Genomic DNA, 14,527 nt, shown 5'->3' with positions numbered 1-14,527 from the left:
TCTGGGGATTTTTATTTTCCATATAGCCCGGAAGTACTCCCAAGTCACGGGGGTGGAAGCCCCAAAGTACTTCCGGGTCAAGGCCTATATAAAGGACTACTGAAGACCCAGCAAGTCTAGCAATTGTGATTACTATTGTAGTTATTTGCCTGTTTACTGGTGGAGCACTGTACAGAAAGAAGAAATTAAAACAACTTCTTGGTGCTTTTAACTCGTGTTCTCAGTGTCTGTGTGTTGGGTTAAACACCATCTAGTGTTATAATATATACATACATACATACATACATACATACATACATACATACATACAGTATATACATACAGTATATACATACATACATACATACATATATATATATATGTATATGTACAGTATATATTGGCCATAGTAATAAGAGTAATTAAAAAATATATGTTATCTCTTGCCCTGCATGTACCTTCAGTTCCTAACCTGTCTTGACCAGTGCTCCATCTCTCGAGAGCATTGCCGAAAGCCTGCTTCTCAGACCCTGTCATTATTTTTGAGGTGCCTTTCTCACCTCCTGCCTGGTTGTGTACTGCTCTATACTTTAGAACATTGGAACAATCCAGACAAGAAGAGGTCATTCAGTCACACAAAGCTCACCAGTCCTATCCACTCAATTTGAATGTCCCTAAAGTTCTACTGTCCACAACTGTGGTCACTTATTTCATTATGTCTGTGATTCCTAATGTTGGTGTGAAATTTACCCTTAACAAGTATCCCACTGTGTCCCACCATTCTTGATATACTCATTTTAAAGTCACCATCTCGATCCACTGGACTCATTTCCTTCATAATTTTCACCTCTTAATCTTCCTCTTCTTAAACTGTAAAGGCTCAGCTCTTTTAATCTTTCCTCATTACTCAACCCCTGTAGCCCTGGAAGCAGCCTCGTTGCTTTTCTCTGGACCTTTTCTAGTGTTGCTGGAGACCCAAACTACACCCAGTACTCCAGATGAGTGAATTATAAAGCTCAAGCAGAACCTCCTTGGACTTGTACTCTACACATCATGGCACTATATAGCTTGTCATTCTGATAGCTTTCATAATGGCTTCTGAACACTGTCTGACAGTTGAGTCCACTACGACTCCTAAATCCTTCTCTTAAGGTGTACTTTAGATTTTCAGACCTCCCATTGTGTATTCAATCCTCACATTTTTACATCTTACATGTAATACTTCACATTTACTAGCATTAAATTTCATATGCCACAAATCTGCACAAGCCTGTATGCTGTCCAAGACCCTCTGTGATGATTCAATGGATCTGAGATCATCTGTCAACCCACCTATCTTGGTATCATCTGCAAATTTACCAGCTTGTTATTTATATTCCTATCCAAACCATTTGTATATATTAAAAACAGCAGTGGCTCCAGCACTGACCCGCTGTGGAACATCACTCTTAACATTAGCCAATTCTGATTGGGTTCCTCACACCATAAGCCTCTGCTTCCTGTGTCTGAGCCATTCTTGCCATCTTTCACCATGCGTCATATGCCTTTAATCTTCCTTGTGCAGCTCACACTCGCTCTTCCTCTTTCATCAAGTCACCAAACCCAGACTGACCAATCACATTGCTTCGAGGGACTGAACGTACAGACCTCAGTGTTTTATTATACAGTAGATATAGCATTTCAATGAGAAAATCAAGAACATCAAGTACATCACTTAGTTACATTAATATTTAATGCATTTAATGCATAATTTTCTAATAAACTATTCAATCATTGAAACAATCTGTACAATACTCAATTACAAATATAGTCAATACTGAGGACACTAACTGCTATACTACTAAGTTATTATTTTAGAATTTGCCTCAGTGAAGAATGCTTGACTTACAAAAAATTCTCTATCTAATCCATGTAGAGAAAAGCCAAGCAAAATGACACCTTTTATTGGCTAACTAGAAAGATTACAATATGCAAGCTTTCGAGGCAACTCAGGCCCCTTCTTCAGGCAAGATGTAATCTAATCTAATCCATCAAACTCCCAAGCCATCAGACTCCTAATCATGATTAAACGGGATAAGGAATAAATAGATGCACAAGTAGTTATATGGAATACAGTTTGCATACTAGCAAGAAGTATTTTATGATGGTGGTTGGGAAAAGAGACATAGACAAAAGCCAAAATAACAGTAAAAATCAGGGAGTGAAACCAAAATGAGACACAAAAATCACACTCCAGGCTAAACCATAAAAACCTAATGAAGAAGAGCTTTGAAGTGGTCAAAAGGACTTTTCAAAAAGGGCTTTGCAATCTGTAAATTCAAATAGAAAACACATCTCTCCAATAACTTTTTATACATGTCACATCACCTCTGAGAACATGGCTCCCAGCAACGTGTCCTAATGATGGTTGAAACAAAAATGACAATGCACTTAAAATATAAAATGTTGGTGAAAAAGGCCCAAATATATTAAAACTTCTAAAGAAAGATTAATTTAAAAAAAATGATCTCAGAATCAGATTCCTGGGCTAGAAAAATACCCAAAACAAGCATTAAGAACACCAAAAATTTGGAAATTCCTGAAATACAGATCACTAACATAGCTCACATAAACACTCACAAACTAGCACCTGCAACCCACAACATGGATAAGGAACTCGGAAAGTGGACTTGCGACCAATTTAGCATTGAGGTGAGACATGTAGGAAATTCTGTCACCCCTGCCAAATACGTATTAAATGGTTCAATTCCAAACACTAAAAGGCAGAGTACTGTAATAATACAATTTTCCTGGACTTGGATCGGATTACTGATACTCTGTTACAAAAAAATCTTTCATTAAACAAGTCTTTTATAATATTGTTCTTTAAGTGTTTATGATTAATAGTGCAATCCAACACCTTTTTACAAAAAATGTAATACACTACATCACAATACTGATTATTTACAGTAGCTACAGCAATCTTACAATTACAACACCTCACGACAACAAAGGTGTTGGCACATCACTGAGCTCTTTTCAACATATTGTATTGCACTATTGCATCATCTTTTCATTTTCGTTTCCACAGGATTTCTAAAGCATTTCCTTATGTAAGTAATGTTACAATTTTAATTCTGTTACCAGAAAGGTCAAAATAAACTTTACAATCCAAAATGAAAGCCTGTCTTCCATTATCATAAATGTATAGAGCCAACAGATGTACAGTACAAGAGTGAATCCATCAGTGAAGCATTTAACTTGCTGACAAAACACGTAACAAATGTTCCATTTCATTTTGTTACTGGAAGATGTAAAACACAAACAAAACCATCTTAAATATCCCATTATTTATTCTAAATCGTAGTATACTGTAATTACAAAACCATACATGAAGTACATAGATGACCTATTTCTTCAGGGTGGTTTTATTTTTTTATCATTTCTCTTTTAACCCTTCCCTCACATCAGGGAATTCTGAGATATAACATTTCACAAGATAGCAAATGTAGGTGTTAGGACATCAGAATTATAAATGATCTTCTTGGTAAGTTTTCTGATTAACAGTTACATTTTTACTCTTCACTCTATGGCACAGAAAATGCACCTCCCACTGCCATTTACAAGTACAAAGAATTTCTACAGTATTTTAAAATATGGCGCTAGTGACAGTGCATTATTAATGCAGGCATAGAGCGACTGTTTATTTACTTGCCTAAACCAGGTATATGAGGTTGCCATGTTGGTACCCCCAACTCACACAAGGAAAAGTAAGCGCTAAGGGTTAGAGGTAGGATTAGGGTAGGGGATATTGCCTTTCGGCTCATGCAGATAGATAGATAGATAGATAGATAGATAGATAGATAGATAGATAGATAGATAGATAGATAGATAGATAGATAGATAGATAGATAGTGTCACACACATGCTCATGGGAGGCAAGTGAAGGGTTCAAAAAAGGATAATTCCATGCCGGACCAGGGGGTGGCACACTGCACTGATCCTTTTCTCTTTATCATCTGCAGACCAACCATGGGAAATTCCACCTGGACTCGGTGATGTCACTTCCGGTTCTGGGGCTCAATGACTTCACTTACGGTTCCAGGCCAGATTACATCACTTCTGGTTCCTGCCATAATTATATCACTTCCTCGCCCAACTTTAAAATTGCCATATTTGGCAGCATATTTCAAGTATACAGGTGGCTGCCCCCAAACCTTTTCCTGTGTTGCTTGACTCATTTCACGATAGATAGATAGATAGATAGATAGATAGATAGATAGATAGATAGATAGATAGATAGATAGATAGATAGATAGATAGATAGATAGATAGATAGAACACCCTATGTAATAAACTTAAGTCATCACAAGGGAATTTTCACTTGCTCCAGTAGCATTTCTGAACACAAGTCATAGTTTAAAAGGGTGCAAAAAACTGCAAATATTACAAATAATAAGTGCAACACCCACAACTATAAATACATTACACATGCATATGGTATGTAATAGTTTTTGCTTTCAAGTTCTACATCTCAACATTAACAAAATAACCCACAGAATCAGTATGGCATGTTTTTGAAAATGGCAGATTTAATTTAAAACAGAAATATTCTACATCACATAACAGCACAATGGTGGTGGCAAAGAGGTCTCTTCACACAGACCAACCCCCATGGGGAAGATATATGGAAGGAGTGGAAACTAGTGTGCAATTCAAATGTTTAGACAATCAAGAAAATTTCACAATCCAAAAGATGGCTGCAGACCTGTTGTCACTTGTAAACAACGTACTTACTGAATATGTGACCCAAAACAAGCAGAAAGAAAAAAGATTCCCCTGGGACTCTCAAAGAACCTCTGGTCTGATGAAAAATACAGAAATCTGGATTAAATCCAACCCAAACTGTTATTCCATTCCAGATGCAAGGGGGTCACCAGGTGGCAAGAAATGACCTGTCAGTTACAGGTCCCAATCACGCACACACACACACTCACACTGGGCAATTAAAAATGAGCGGTTCACCAGGTGTGCTTACCTTTGGGGAGGTGAGAGTAAAACCCCAGACAGACACGGGGAGAATGGATAAACACCACACAAAGACACAAGGCTCAAACCCAGGATGCCAGATCTGTGGAGCACCAACAGTAGCCACTGTGTAACTGTGCCACCCACCTCACAATTATATGTATTCACCTAGCTAAATATCTTGTGATATTTATATATAAAACAAAGACTGATGGCACTGGTCGACACAAAAATCCTCCCACACAAAAAAATCAATGTACTTTATAGATTTAAATATGATGAATCCAACTGGAATTTCTCTCCCACAGAATGTTTCTGCTGAGATGTCAGATTCAGTCAAACACACCATTTTGAACAAAAAATCTGATTTTTTCAAAAATAAGTTACATTTGTTTTATGACGTAAGTATACTTTTTCGTGCCTGGAATATTATTTGAAGTACAGGTTGAGCCAAAATTATGTTAACACTAATGGATTCTTTTTATCTCGACCATACCTTTCCAGTTCGATGGGTGGGTCATACTGGACCATTGCCATGGCCTCCACACTCCCCTGACTTGATGCCATGTGATTTCTGATTATGGGGTATGGTAAAGGTGAGTAGGTATAACAGGAAATTTTGTGATATCAAAGGACAGCATACAGACTGTGGTGTCATCTATTCCCCGTGATACGTGTGTCCGGGCTTTAAATGGTTCTGTTGCTCATTGTTTTTTGTGTGTTGAACATGATAGCAAACAGGTTGAGACATTCCTGTAAATCATCTTGCACATATGAAGTATGTTTTGTGAATAAATTGTTTCCGGCATTTAAATGTTAACATAATTTTGATTCATTCTGTATATTTTGATATGAAAAATGTTGTCTTCCTTGTTCTTAACGTTAGCTGAGGTGGAAACAATGCCAAATCAAGTATTTGCTACACATTCTTTGCACTCAATCCGTATTTCTCTCTTCTTATTCTTACGTCTGAACACGTATGGTCCTGAGGTGTCACCTGTTGCGTGGCTCCACTCGGGTCTTAATCTGGGATTCTGAGGCGGTTTGCCATGTGGTGGGTGTCGCAATGCGCTGTATCAGCGCAGGCTCCTAACCCCTCTCTCTTATTCCTTAAAAATAGCCAGAAATTTATATACAGAAGGTTAGAAAGATGCCTTTTTATTGTTTAGAAGAGAGATAGTTGTTGTATGCAAGGTAGAGTTGATGCATCCATGGACTTGACCAGGTAAGAGGTAAGCAAACTTCAAACCCAAGCTGAGAAAAGCTGAAAAAGAATTTTGAAAAGTGTGTGCCACAACTTCCTAGGGAATCCAATGGCAGAAAACTATGAGGAACTACCTGAGCAGCTTCTCTCATCCTGCTTAACACTTGGGTGCAACATACTGTATCTTTAAAAATTCAAATCCTACATTCTCATTTGGATTTTTTATCTGAGCACATGGGAGCAGTCCGTGATGAACATGGGGAGAGGTACCACTAGGACATTGCTCGGACTGACAGAAAATGTAGTGGAAAGAGGAGTAACGCTCATGTTAGCAGACATCTGTTGGCCATTTCTCCATGAAAGACTTTCAGAGGGTTATAAAAGGGAAACTGTAACGGCCGACCCCTTTTACCCAGCCGGCAGCTACACTCCCAAGACCTGTGGCTTGGATAATTGACTGAGAAATAATCTACTATCAAGCCGTACTTCTTACCATTTGAACTTTTCCCCCACAATCGACGGTGAAAAATATAAGCACACAAAAACAGGATGTAAAATTTAAACGGGTTATATGTATTAAGTGAAATGAAATAGAAAAATAGAAACATATAAATATAAATATCCCTCCACCCCAGCAATAACAAGACACCACCAAATATATATATATATATATATAACAAAAACCCTCCCTTGTCCCTGTAACAAATAAAAACACAACACGAATAACAATGAATGATAAACTGAAAATGAATGAGAACGTGAGTCCGGTAATAAAGAAACTGTCCTGAAAGCGGATGACTGAATTAGAGAAATTGCGATGTTTGATTCTCCCCGGAAAAAATGGAACAGCCTCACCGTGAATCCTCGTGTATGTGGTGGATGATTAAGTCCTACCCCGGGGTCTCTCGTGGTGAGGTCCTTGAAATAAATCCGGCAGATGGAAAAACAAACTGGATGGATAAGCGCAATATGAAAAACAGGTACAGGTTGCTCGTGGTCGTGATGGTAAAACAAAATCTCCTTCTCTCCTCTCTCTTCCTTCTCCTCCTGCTTGCTTATATAGTCCTGTGACGGCTGGGATTGATTGATTGTAAACAGGTGTTTTCCAGGTTTGCAGCTGTGGTCTCCTTCCATCATCCGTCCCCTTTTACGGGGACGGCATAAACTGATGCACAAACAGTAAACGGGACAATGAAACGAGACGCACTCAGTACTGACATTTAAACACTATGTGGCCCCGCTACAAAACAAATACCAAGTGACTATTTTTTCTGAGTAATAAATATATTTTAAAAATGATATGTTGTGAATGCCAAGAAGGAGAGACAGGCATCCCAGCTGGACAATGGGATAAAAGTGTAGGTGCCAGAGGATAGACAAGCAGAAGCTGGAGGCCAGGAGCAGTTCCATCCCCCATACATTAGGTGGTAGTGCTCCATTGGAAGCGTCCCAGCTTGGATATACATCTTGGGAGTCCACAAGTGTAGCCCTGTAGGGATCCCTGGGTGCCACAAAGAGGCGCTGTCAGGGTAGGAATACCCTGGTTCTCAATCAACATGAAAGTATCCATCCATTTTCCAACCCGCTGAATCCGAACACAGGGTCACGGGGGTCTGTTGGAGTCAATCCCAGCCAACACAGGGCACATGGTAGGAACCAATCCCAGGCAGGGTGCCAACCCACCGTAGAACACCCACACACCAAGCACACACTAGGGACAATTTAGAATCGCCAATCCCCCTAACCGGCATGTCTTTGGACTGTGGGGGGAAACCCAAGCAGACACGGGGAGAACATGCAAACTCCACGCAGGGAGGACCCGGGAAGTGAAACCGGGTCTCCTTACTGTGAGGCAGCAGCGCTACCCACTGTGCCACCGTGCTGCCCAACACGGAAGTACTCAATACAAATCATGCTGGGAAACCAGGAGCTCTTTCAGGTCCAGTATAAAAGGAGCCTGCTGCCTTACTTCGGGGAGTCAGAGTCGGGAGGCTGCGAACAGCACGCAAGCAGAAGGAGACAAGGAGCTTAATTGTTTGCATGATTTTTGGGATGTGTTTCACTGTTTGTGTGCTAGCTGTATTAAAGAAATCCATTGGGTGAACCCGTAACTGTGTTGGGTATTATTGGGTCTGTGGTTTGGGGCTCAGTGGCTCATCCTACTGGTTATAATGTGTAACTGATACTTTTTTCAAATCTAAATAATTACTTATTATTATGTTACTTAATAACAACATTTTTTTCTCTGAAATGTTTTTGTTTTTCATTTTAAATCTTCACCTGGATGTAAAAGAGCAATCTTGTTGCCCAGATTTGAATTCAGCTCCTTTAGATCTATGAAAAAAACACTCATATTGTGCATTGTGATAAAAGACGAAACAAATCAGCATGACTTTCTGTATTACAGTAATTCAGAGAACCACACAAAAATGTTTCCATTTCTAAACTGAAACGTGTTTTGTGAAAATGCCACCTTCCTGCTATTCTTTTCCACCACAAACTTTGGTCTGACACAGAGCTGAGAAATGTCACAGAAAAACAGAAAAAATAAACCTTTCCCAAAGCGACTTCAAACTTATGGTATGCATTGTTCATTTAACATTCGTGCTTTACTCAGATATGTATACTAAACTTCATAGCCCCAAGCGTCACCTTAGCCGGAATATCTTCTCAATTACATGCACTTAAAGGCAACAAAGCAAGCAGGCCTTCATGAGGTTTAATCTGTGCGGGTAAATTCTGGTTGAAAACCAAACGCTCGGCTCTGTGCACTGGTGGTCTGGGCTGTACTGTTAAGTGAAAAGGTATCAAGAGTTCTTACATGAAAGTTCACTTTCTGCTTTAAAGCTTCACCTGGTGTTAATGGGTTTAAACCATATGGGTAAAATCTGCTTGAAAAAGCAAACACTCTGCTATGTGCAATGGTGGTCGAGTCTACGAGTTTAGACAGGATAATGATGCTCATAGTATACTGTGTTAAGAGTTGTCATGTGAACGTCCACCTTATGCTGGGTAGCAGCCCCTGGTCTTTATGGGTTTAATCTATGGAGGTAAATTCCGCTTGAAAACGAAACGCTCTGCTCTGTGCAGTGATGGTGTGGGCTATACTGTTTAGTGAGAAGGTGAATTTACGCAAGTTGATTCTCATGGCATACTATGTAAAGAATTATTTAAGAAGTTCTCATGTTAAAGTCCACTTTCTGATTTAAAGTGACCACTGGTCTTAATGGGATTAATCTGTGCGAGTAAATTCCGCCAGAAAACCGAAAAATTCTGCTCTGTGCAATGGTGGTCTACACTGTAGTACTTAGTGAGAAGGTGTATGTAGGCAGGGTAATGCTCATGGCATACTTTGTTAAAAGCTCTTTAAGTAGCTCTCATGTAAACATCCACTTTATGCTTAAAAGTGACCCCTGGTTTAATGGGTTTAATCCATGCAGGTAAATTCTGCTTGAAAACCGAAAACTCTGACTGATCTGTGCAGTGCTGGGTCGGTCTGGACAATGCTGTTTAGTGAGATGATAAATAAAGGCAGGATCACGCTCATGGAATACTGCATTAAGAAATATTTAAGAACTTCTCATGTGAAAGTCCACTTTCTGCTTTAAAGTGACCCCGATCTTCATTAGATTAACCAGTGCAGGTAAATTCTGCCTTACTTGAAAACCTAATGCACTGCTCTGTGCAATGGTGTTCGAGGCTTTGAATTTAGGCAGGATAGCGATCATAGCATACTGTGTTAACAGTTCTTTAAGGAGTTTCCACATGAAACTCCACCTTCTGCTGGGTAGCAGACCCTGATCTTTGTTATGTTACTCTGTGCAGGTAAATTCTGCCTGAAAACCAAATGCTCTGATTGATCTGTGCAGTGCTGGTCTGGACTATATTGCTTAGTGAGAGGGTAAATATAGGCAGGATAATGCTAATAGCATACTGTGTTAAGAAATAAAGAAATGATAATGTGAAAGTCTGCTTTCTGCTTTAAAGCAACCCCTGATCTTCATGGGATTAATCTGGGCAGATAGATTCTACTTGAAAACCTAATGCACTGCTCTGTGCAAATATGGCCGAGGCTTTGAATTTATGCAGGATAATGATCATGATATACTCTGTCGACAGTTCTTTAAGAAGTTTTCACATGAAACTCCACATTCTGCTGCGTAGCAGACCCTGATCTTCATTAGGTTAATCCATGCAGGTATATTCTCCTTGAAAACCAAAAACTCTCTGACTGCTCTGTGGAGTGGTTTGGTCAGTCTGGGCTACACTGTTTAGTGAGATGATAAATAAAGACAGGATCTCGCTCATGGAATACAGTATTAAGAAATATTTAAGAACTTATCATGTGAAAGTCTGCTTTCTGCTTTAAAGTGACCCCAATCTTTGTTAGATTAATCAGTGCAGGTAAATTCTGCCCAAAAGCCAAATGCTCTGATTGATCAGTGCAGTGCTGGTCTGGACTATACCGTTTATTGAGATGGTAAACATAGACAGGATAATGCTTACAGCATGCTGTGTTAAGAAATAAAGAAATTCTCATGTGAAAATCCACCTTCAGCTTTAAAGTGATTCCTGGTTTAATGGGTTCTGCTTGAAAACAAAAAACTCTTGATTGATCTGTGCAGTGAGGGGTCGGTCTGGGCTATACTGTCTAGTGAGATGATAAATAAAAGCAGGATCACGCTTATGGAATACAGTATTAAGAAATAGTTAAGAGCTTCACATGTGAAAGTCCACTTTCTGCTTAAAAGCAATCACGATCTTCATTAAATTAATCAGTGCAGGTAAATTCTCCCTTACTTGAAAACCCAATGCACTGCTCTGTGCAATGATGTTCGAGGCTTTGAATTTAGGCAGGATAATGATCATGGCATACTGTGTCAACAGTTCTTTAAGGAGTGTTCACATGAAACTCCACCTTCTGCTGGGTAGCACACCCTGATCTTCGTTATGTTACTCTGTGCAGGTAAATTCTGCCCGAAAACCAAATTCTCTGATTGATCTGTGCAATGCAGGTCTGGACTATAGTGTTTAATGAGATAGTAAATATAGACAGGATAATGCTTACAGCATACTGTGTTAGGAAATAAATAAATTCTCATGTGAAAGTCCGCTTTCTGCTTTAAAGCAACCCCTGATCTTCATGGGATTAATCAGTGCAGGTAAATTCTGCCTGAAAACCTAATGCACTACTCTTTGCAATGATGGTCAAGGATACAAATTTAGGAAGGATAATGATCATGGCATACTGTGTCAACAGTTCTTTAAGAAGTTTTCACATGAAACTCCACCTTCTGCTGGGTAGCACACCCTGATCTTCGTTATGTTAATCTGTGCAGGTTCAGTTCTGCCTGAAAACCAAATGCTCTGACTGATCTGTGTAGTGGTGGGCCGGTCTGGGCTATACTGTACAAGGGGGCTTTGCCCCCTGCTCGCTTCGCTCGCCTACCCCCGGCGTTTTGAACCCGTGCCCGCTGGGCAGCCGTAGTTTCAGACGCGCGTTGTAGGAGCTTGTGTTGTTTTGAACCCGTGCTTGCCCTGCTTCTGCGGTTTGAGACGCACGTTGCAGGCGTATATCCGTCAGTTGAGCTCGTTCGGTTTGAACCCGTGCCTGCTTTACCTCCGCAGTTTCAGACGGTGGGTCGTGTTTGGCGTTTTGTACGATCCCAAGCAGCACATTATTCCTAACTTCACTCCACAGCAGTGCCACGCACAATATGGCGGTGACGCCTGTGCCTTCACTACGCAGTAGTGCCACTCACAATATGGCGGCAACGCCTGCGCCTTCCGTATTATGTCGGGTTTTACCATGCTGTGTAGTCGCCTTTGCCTTTCGTACTTTCCCGCGCCTTGCGAAGCGCGATGTAGGCGCCTGCACCTTCCGGGTCTGCCTCCGCTGTGTGGTGTGGACGTTTAACTGTCGTTTTTTCTGCCTTTATATTCAGTATCTCGCTGTGCATGTGTTTCGTGCCTAGGTTTTTTTGAAACTGTTGCATTCCAGTTTTCATCATCTGTAACCTGCTCTCCATGTGTTTGGCCCCGTTCTTTAACCTCTTTATGACGTTTTACTTTGTTTCCTACTCTGTCTTTTATTTCTGACCTCGCTTTATAATGCTTGCGGCATGTCAGACGGTTCATAGTCTCTCCCGTTTCGCTCTGGGGTTGGGGGGCTTTGCGTGACGCCTGTGCACTATGTCTCCTGCGTCCACGGGCAGGTCCCTGCGTCCATATCCGTTTTACCATTCTCGGTTAGTAATATGGATAGTGAGATGATAAATGAAGGCAGGATCATGGTCATGGAATACTGTACTGTATTAATAAATATTTAAGAACTCCTCATGTGAAAGTCTGTTTTCTGCTTTAAAGCGATCCAGATGTTCATTAGACTAATCAGTGCAGGTAAATTCTGCCTGAAAACCAAACCCTCCGATTGCTCTGTGCAGTGGTGGTCTGGACTACAGTATACCGTTTGGATGGATGGATAGATAGATAGATAGATAGATAGATAGATAGATAGATAGATAGATAGATAGATAGATAGATAGATAGATACTTTATTAATCCCAAGGGGAAATTCACAAATTTAATTCACAAATTTAGTGAGATGGTAAATATAGAGGGATAATTCTTATAGCATACTGTGTTAAGAAATAAAGAAATTCTCATGTGAAAGTCCTCTTTTTGCTTTAAAGCGACCCCTGAACTTCATAGGATTAATCTGTGCAGGTAAAGTGTGCTCTGCGCAAGTGTGGGCTATACTGCTTGGAGAGAAGGTGAATTTGGGCAGAATAATGTGTACGGTACACTGTGTCGAGAGTTCTTTAAAGAAGTTTTCATGTGAGAGCCCACCTTCTGCTTTGTAGCGACCCCTGGCACTCAAGGAAGGTTTGGCTTAAGGAGAAGAACCGCATCTTACCGACTTTCACCGAGGCTTCATCAAGCCCAAACTTGCTTAACTGTTGACTAAATGCAGGCATGTGTGCTGCGTAAAATGCGTAACGCGAGTGGCGCTAGACCCCCCGAATTCCTTCACAAGTGACAACCCACCCCCCCATGACTCCCCCCACCCTCCAAAAAAATTGCTCGCAGCGACGGTACTAAAAGCAATCCATCAATGACCTCCAGATACCTGCGCAGGTATGCGCCGCCAACCCCCACGATGACCTGGGCGGTTCTTAAGAAACTAGTGACCGCAGGGCACAGGACGCGCACGCCTGCACACACCCGGAGCAGCACCTCCAGGAAAGCCGCCCGCTTCAACCGCCCCACACCACCGGTCTCACGCTCTCGTGGGACACCCAGACTGTGACTAAGTGGGCATGACTTTCAATTAAAAGTGTCGCTTCTTCGGCCAGCTATTTCGACAAAACTATTCGACGAGTTTACTCAGGAAGACGCTTCCTGCTTCTCTTTACTTCAGTCAGTCAGTTCGCGCCCCGCCACCCCTGCAGGTGAACACCGTCCGTAACTGTGCCTCCCTCGCCCCACGCCGCTCTCCTTGTACTCACCGGGACTGCGCCCGTCTCTCGTCCCGTGAGGGCACCAGCTCCAGATGTGGCAAGTCTTCCGTTAACCGGAGGTCAGAAGGCACCCGTTCTCACTTGCTGTCTCTTTACTCTGCTGCTGCTGCTACTACTACTGTCTTGGAGTGCCTGCCTGCCAGTCTCTCTCTCTCTCTCTCTCTCTCTTACTCTCTCTGTTTGCCCGCCCGCACTTCCTTGTGAGCAAGTGACTGAGTGAGTGAGAGAGAGAGAGAGCGAGTGCGCGCCTGCCTGGTTGCCCGCCCGCTCGCTCTCGCGTGACACACACACAAGTCGCACGCGCCTCACAAAGTTGGCGCGCAGAGTTGCGCAAACCAGAAGAGAGCGAGCGGACTGGCGAACAAGCGAGGGCTGCGTGGGAGGATCGCTCTCTCTCTCTCTCTCTCTCTCTCGTTCCTCCTTACATAAGCGAAGACGCACTGAGATCGCAAACGCCACGCGGACACGAAACCAGGTGCGACTGCCTTTGTGTCGTTTCATTTGAGTGTCGCTGTTACAGTCCGGTCGGTGGACACAGGTGCAAAACTCCAACCCGGCGCTGTTAGCATTTCACTCTTAGTATGTGCTTCTGATGAGCACTTCGGATATTTTTGGTTTGTATTCGATTCAAGCAGCCGCAAGAAAAGTCTTATGAACCCTTTGGAAATTAGTGAATACTGGAATAGCAGATCTAAAAATAAAGAAAGGCATGGCTGTTGAATTAACTTTTAGATACAGCCCCAAAATGAATTACAGATACTTTAAAATGTGAAATTCACTTCTATATATCTCAAAATACACTCATCCATCCATCCAT

The 14,527-nt window shown here is 41.5% G+C and overlaps 1 protein-coding gene across 3 annotated transcripts in view; it reads right to left on the bottom strand.

Moving 5' to 3' along the window:
• ptk2ba (protein tyrosine kinase 2 beta, a) overlaps positions 1-13,884 on the bottom strand; it is a 386,610-nt gene extending 372,726 nt beyond the window's left edge. For 2 of the 3 annotated variants that reach the window (XM_028796341.2, XM_028796343.2), the window contains exon 1: positions 13,699-13,884. The gene's annotated coding sequence lies outside the window, so the exon portion shown is untranslated. The remainder of the gene's footprint in view (positions 1-13,698) is intronic. The other variant, XM_028796338.2, reaches the window with a different exon arrangement.
• Positions 13,885-14,527: the final 643 nt, after the last annotated feature.

This window comes from Erpetoichthys calabaricus, chromosome 3 (assembly GCF_900747795.2).
Source record: "Erpetoichthys calabaricus chromosome 3, fErpCal1.3, whole genome shotgun sequence".
In the NCBI taxonomy this organism is placed as follows: domain Eukaryota; kingdom Metazoa; phylum Chordata; class Cladistia; order Polypteriformes; family Polypteridae; genus Erpetoichthys; species Erpetoichthys calabaricus.
The sequence above is the reverse complement of the archived record's forward strand: the minus strand, read 5'-3'. Positions and strand labels throughout refer to the sequence as shown.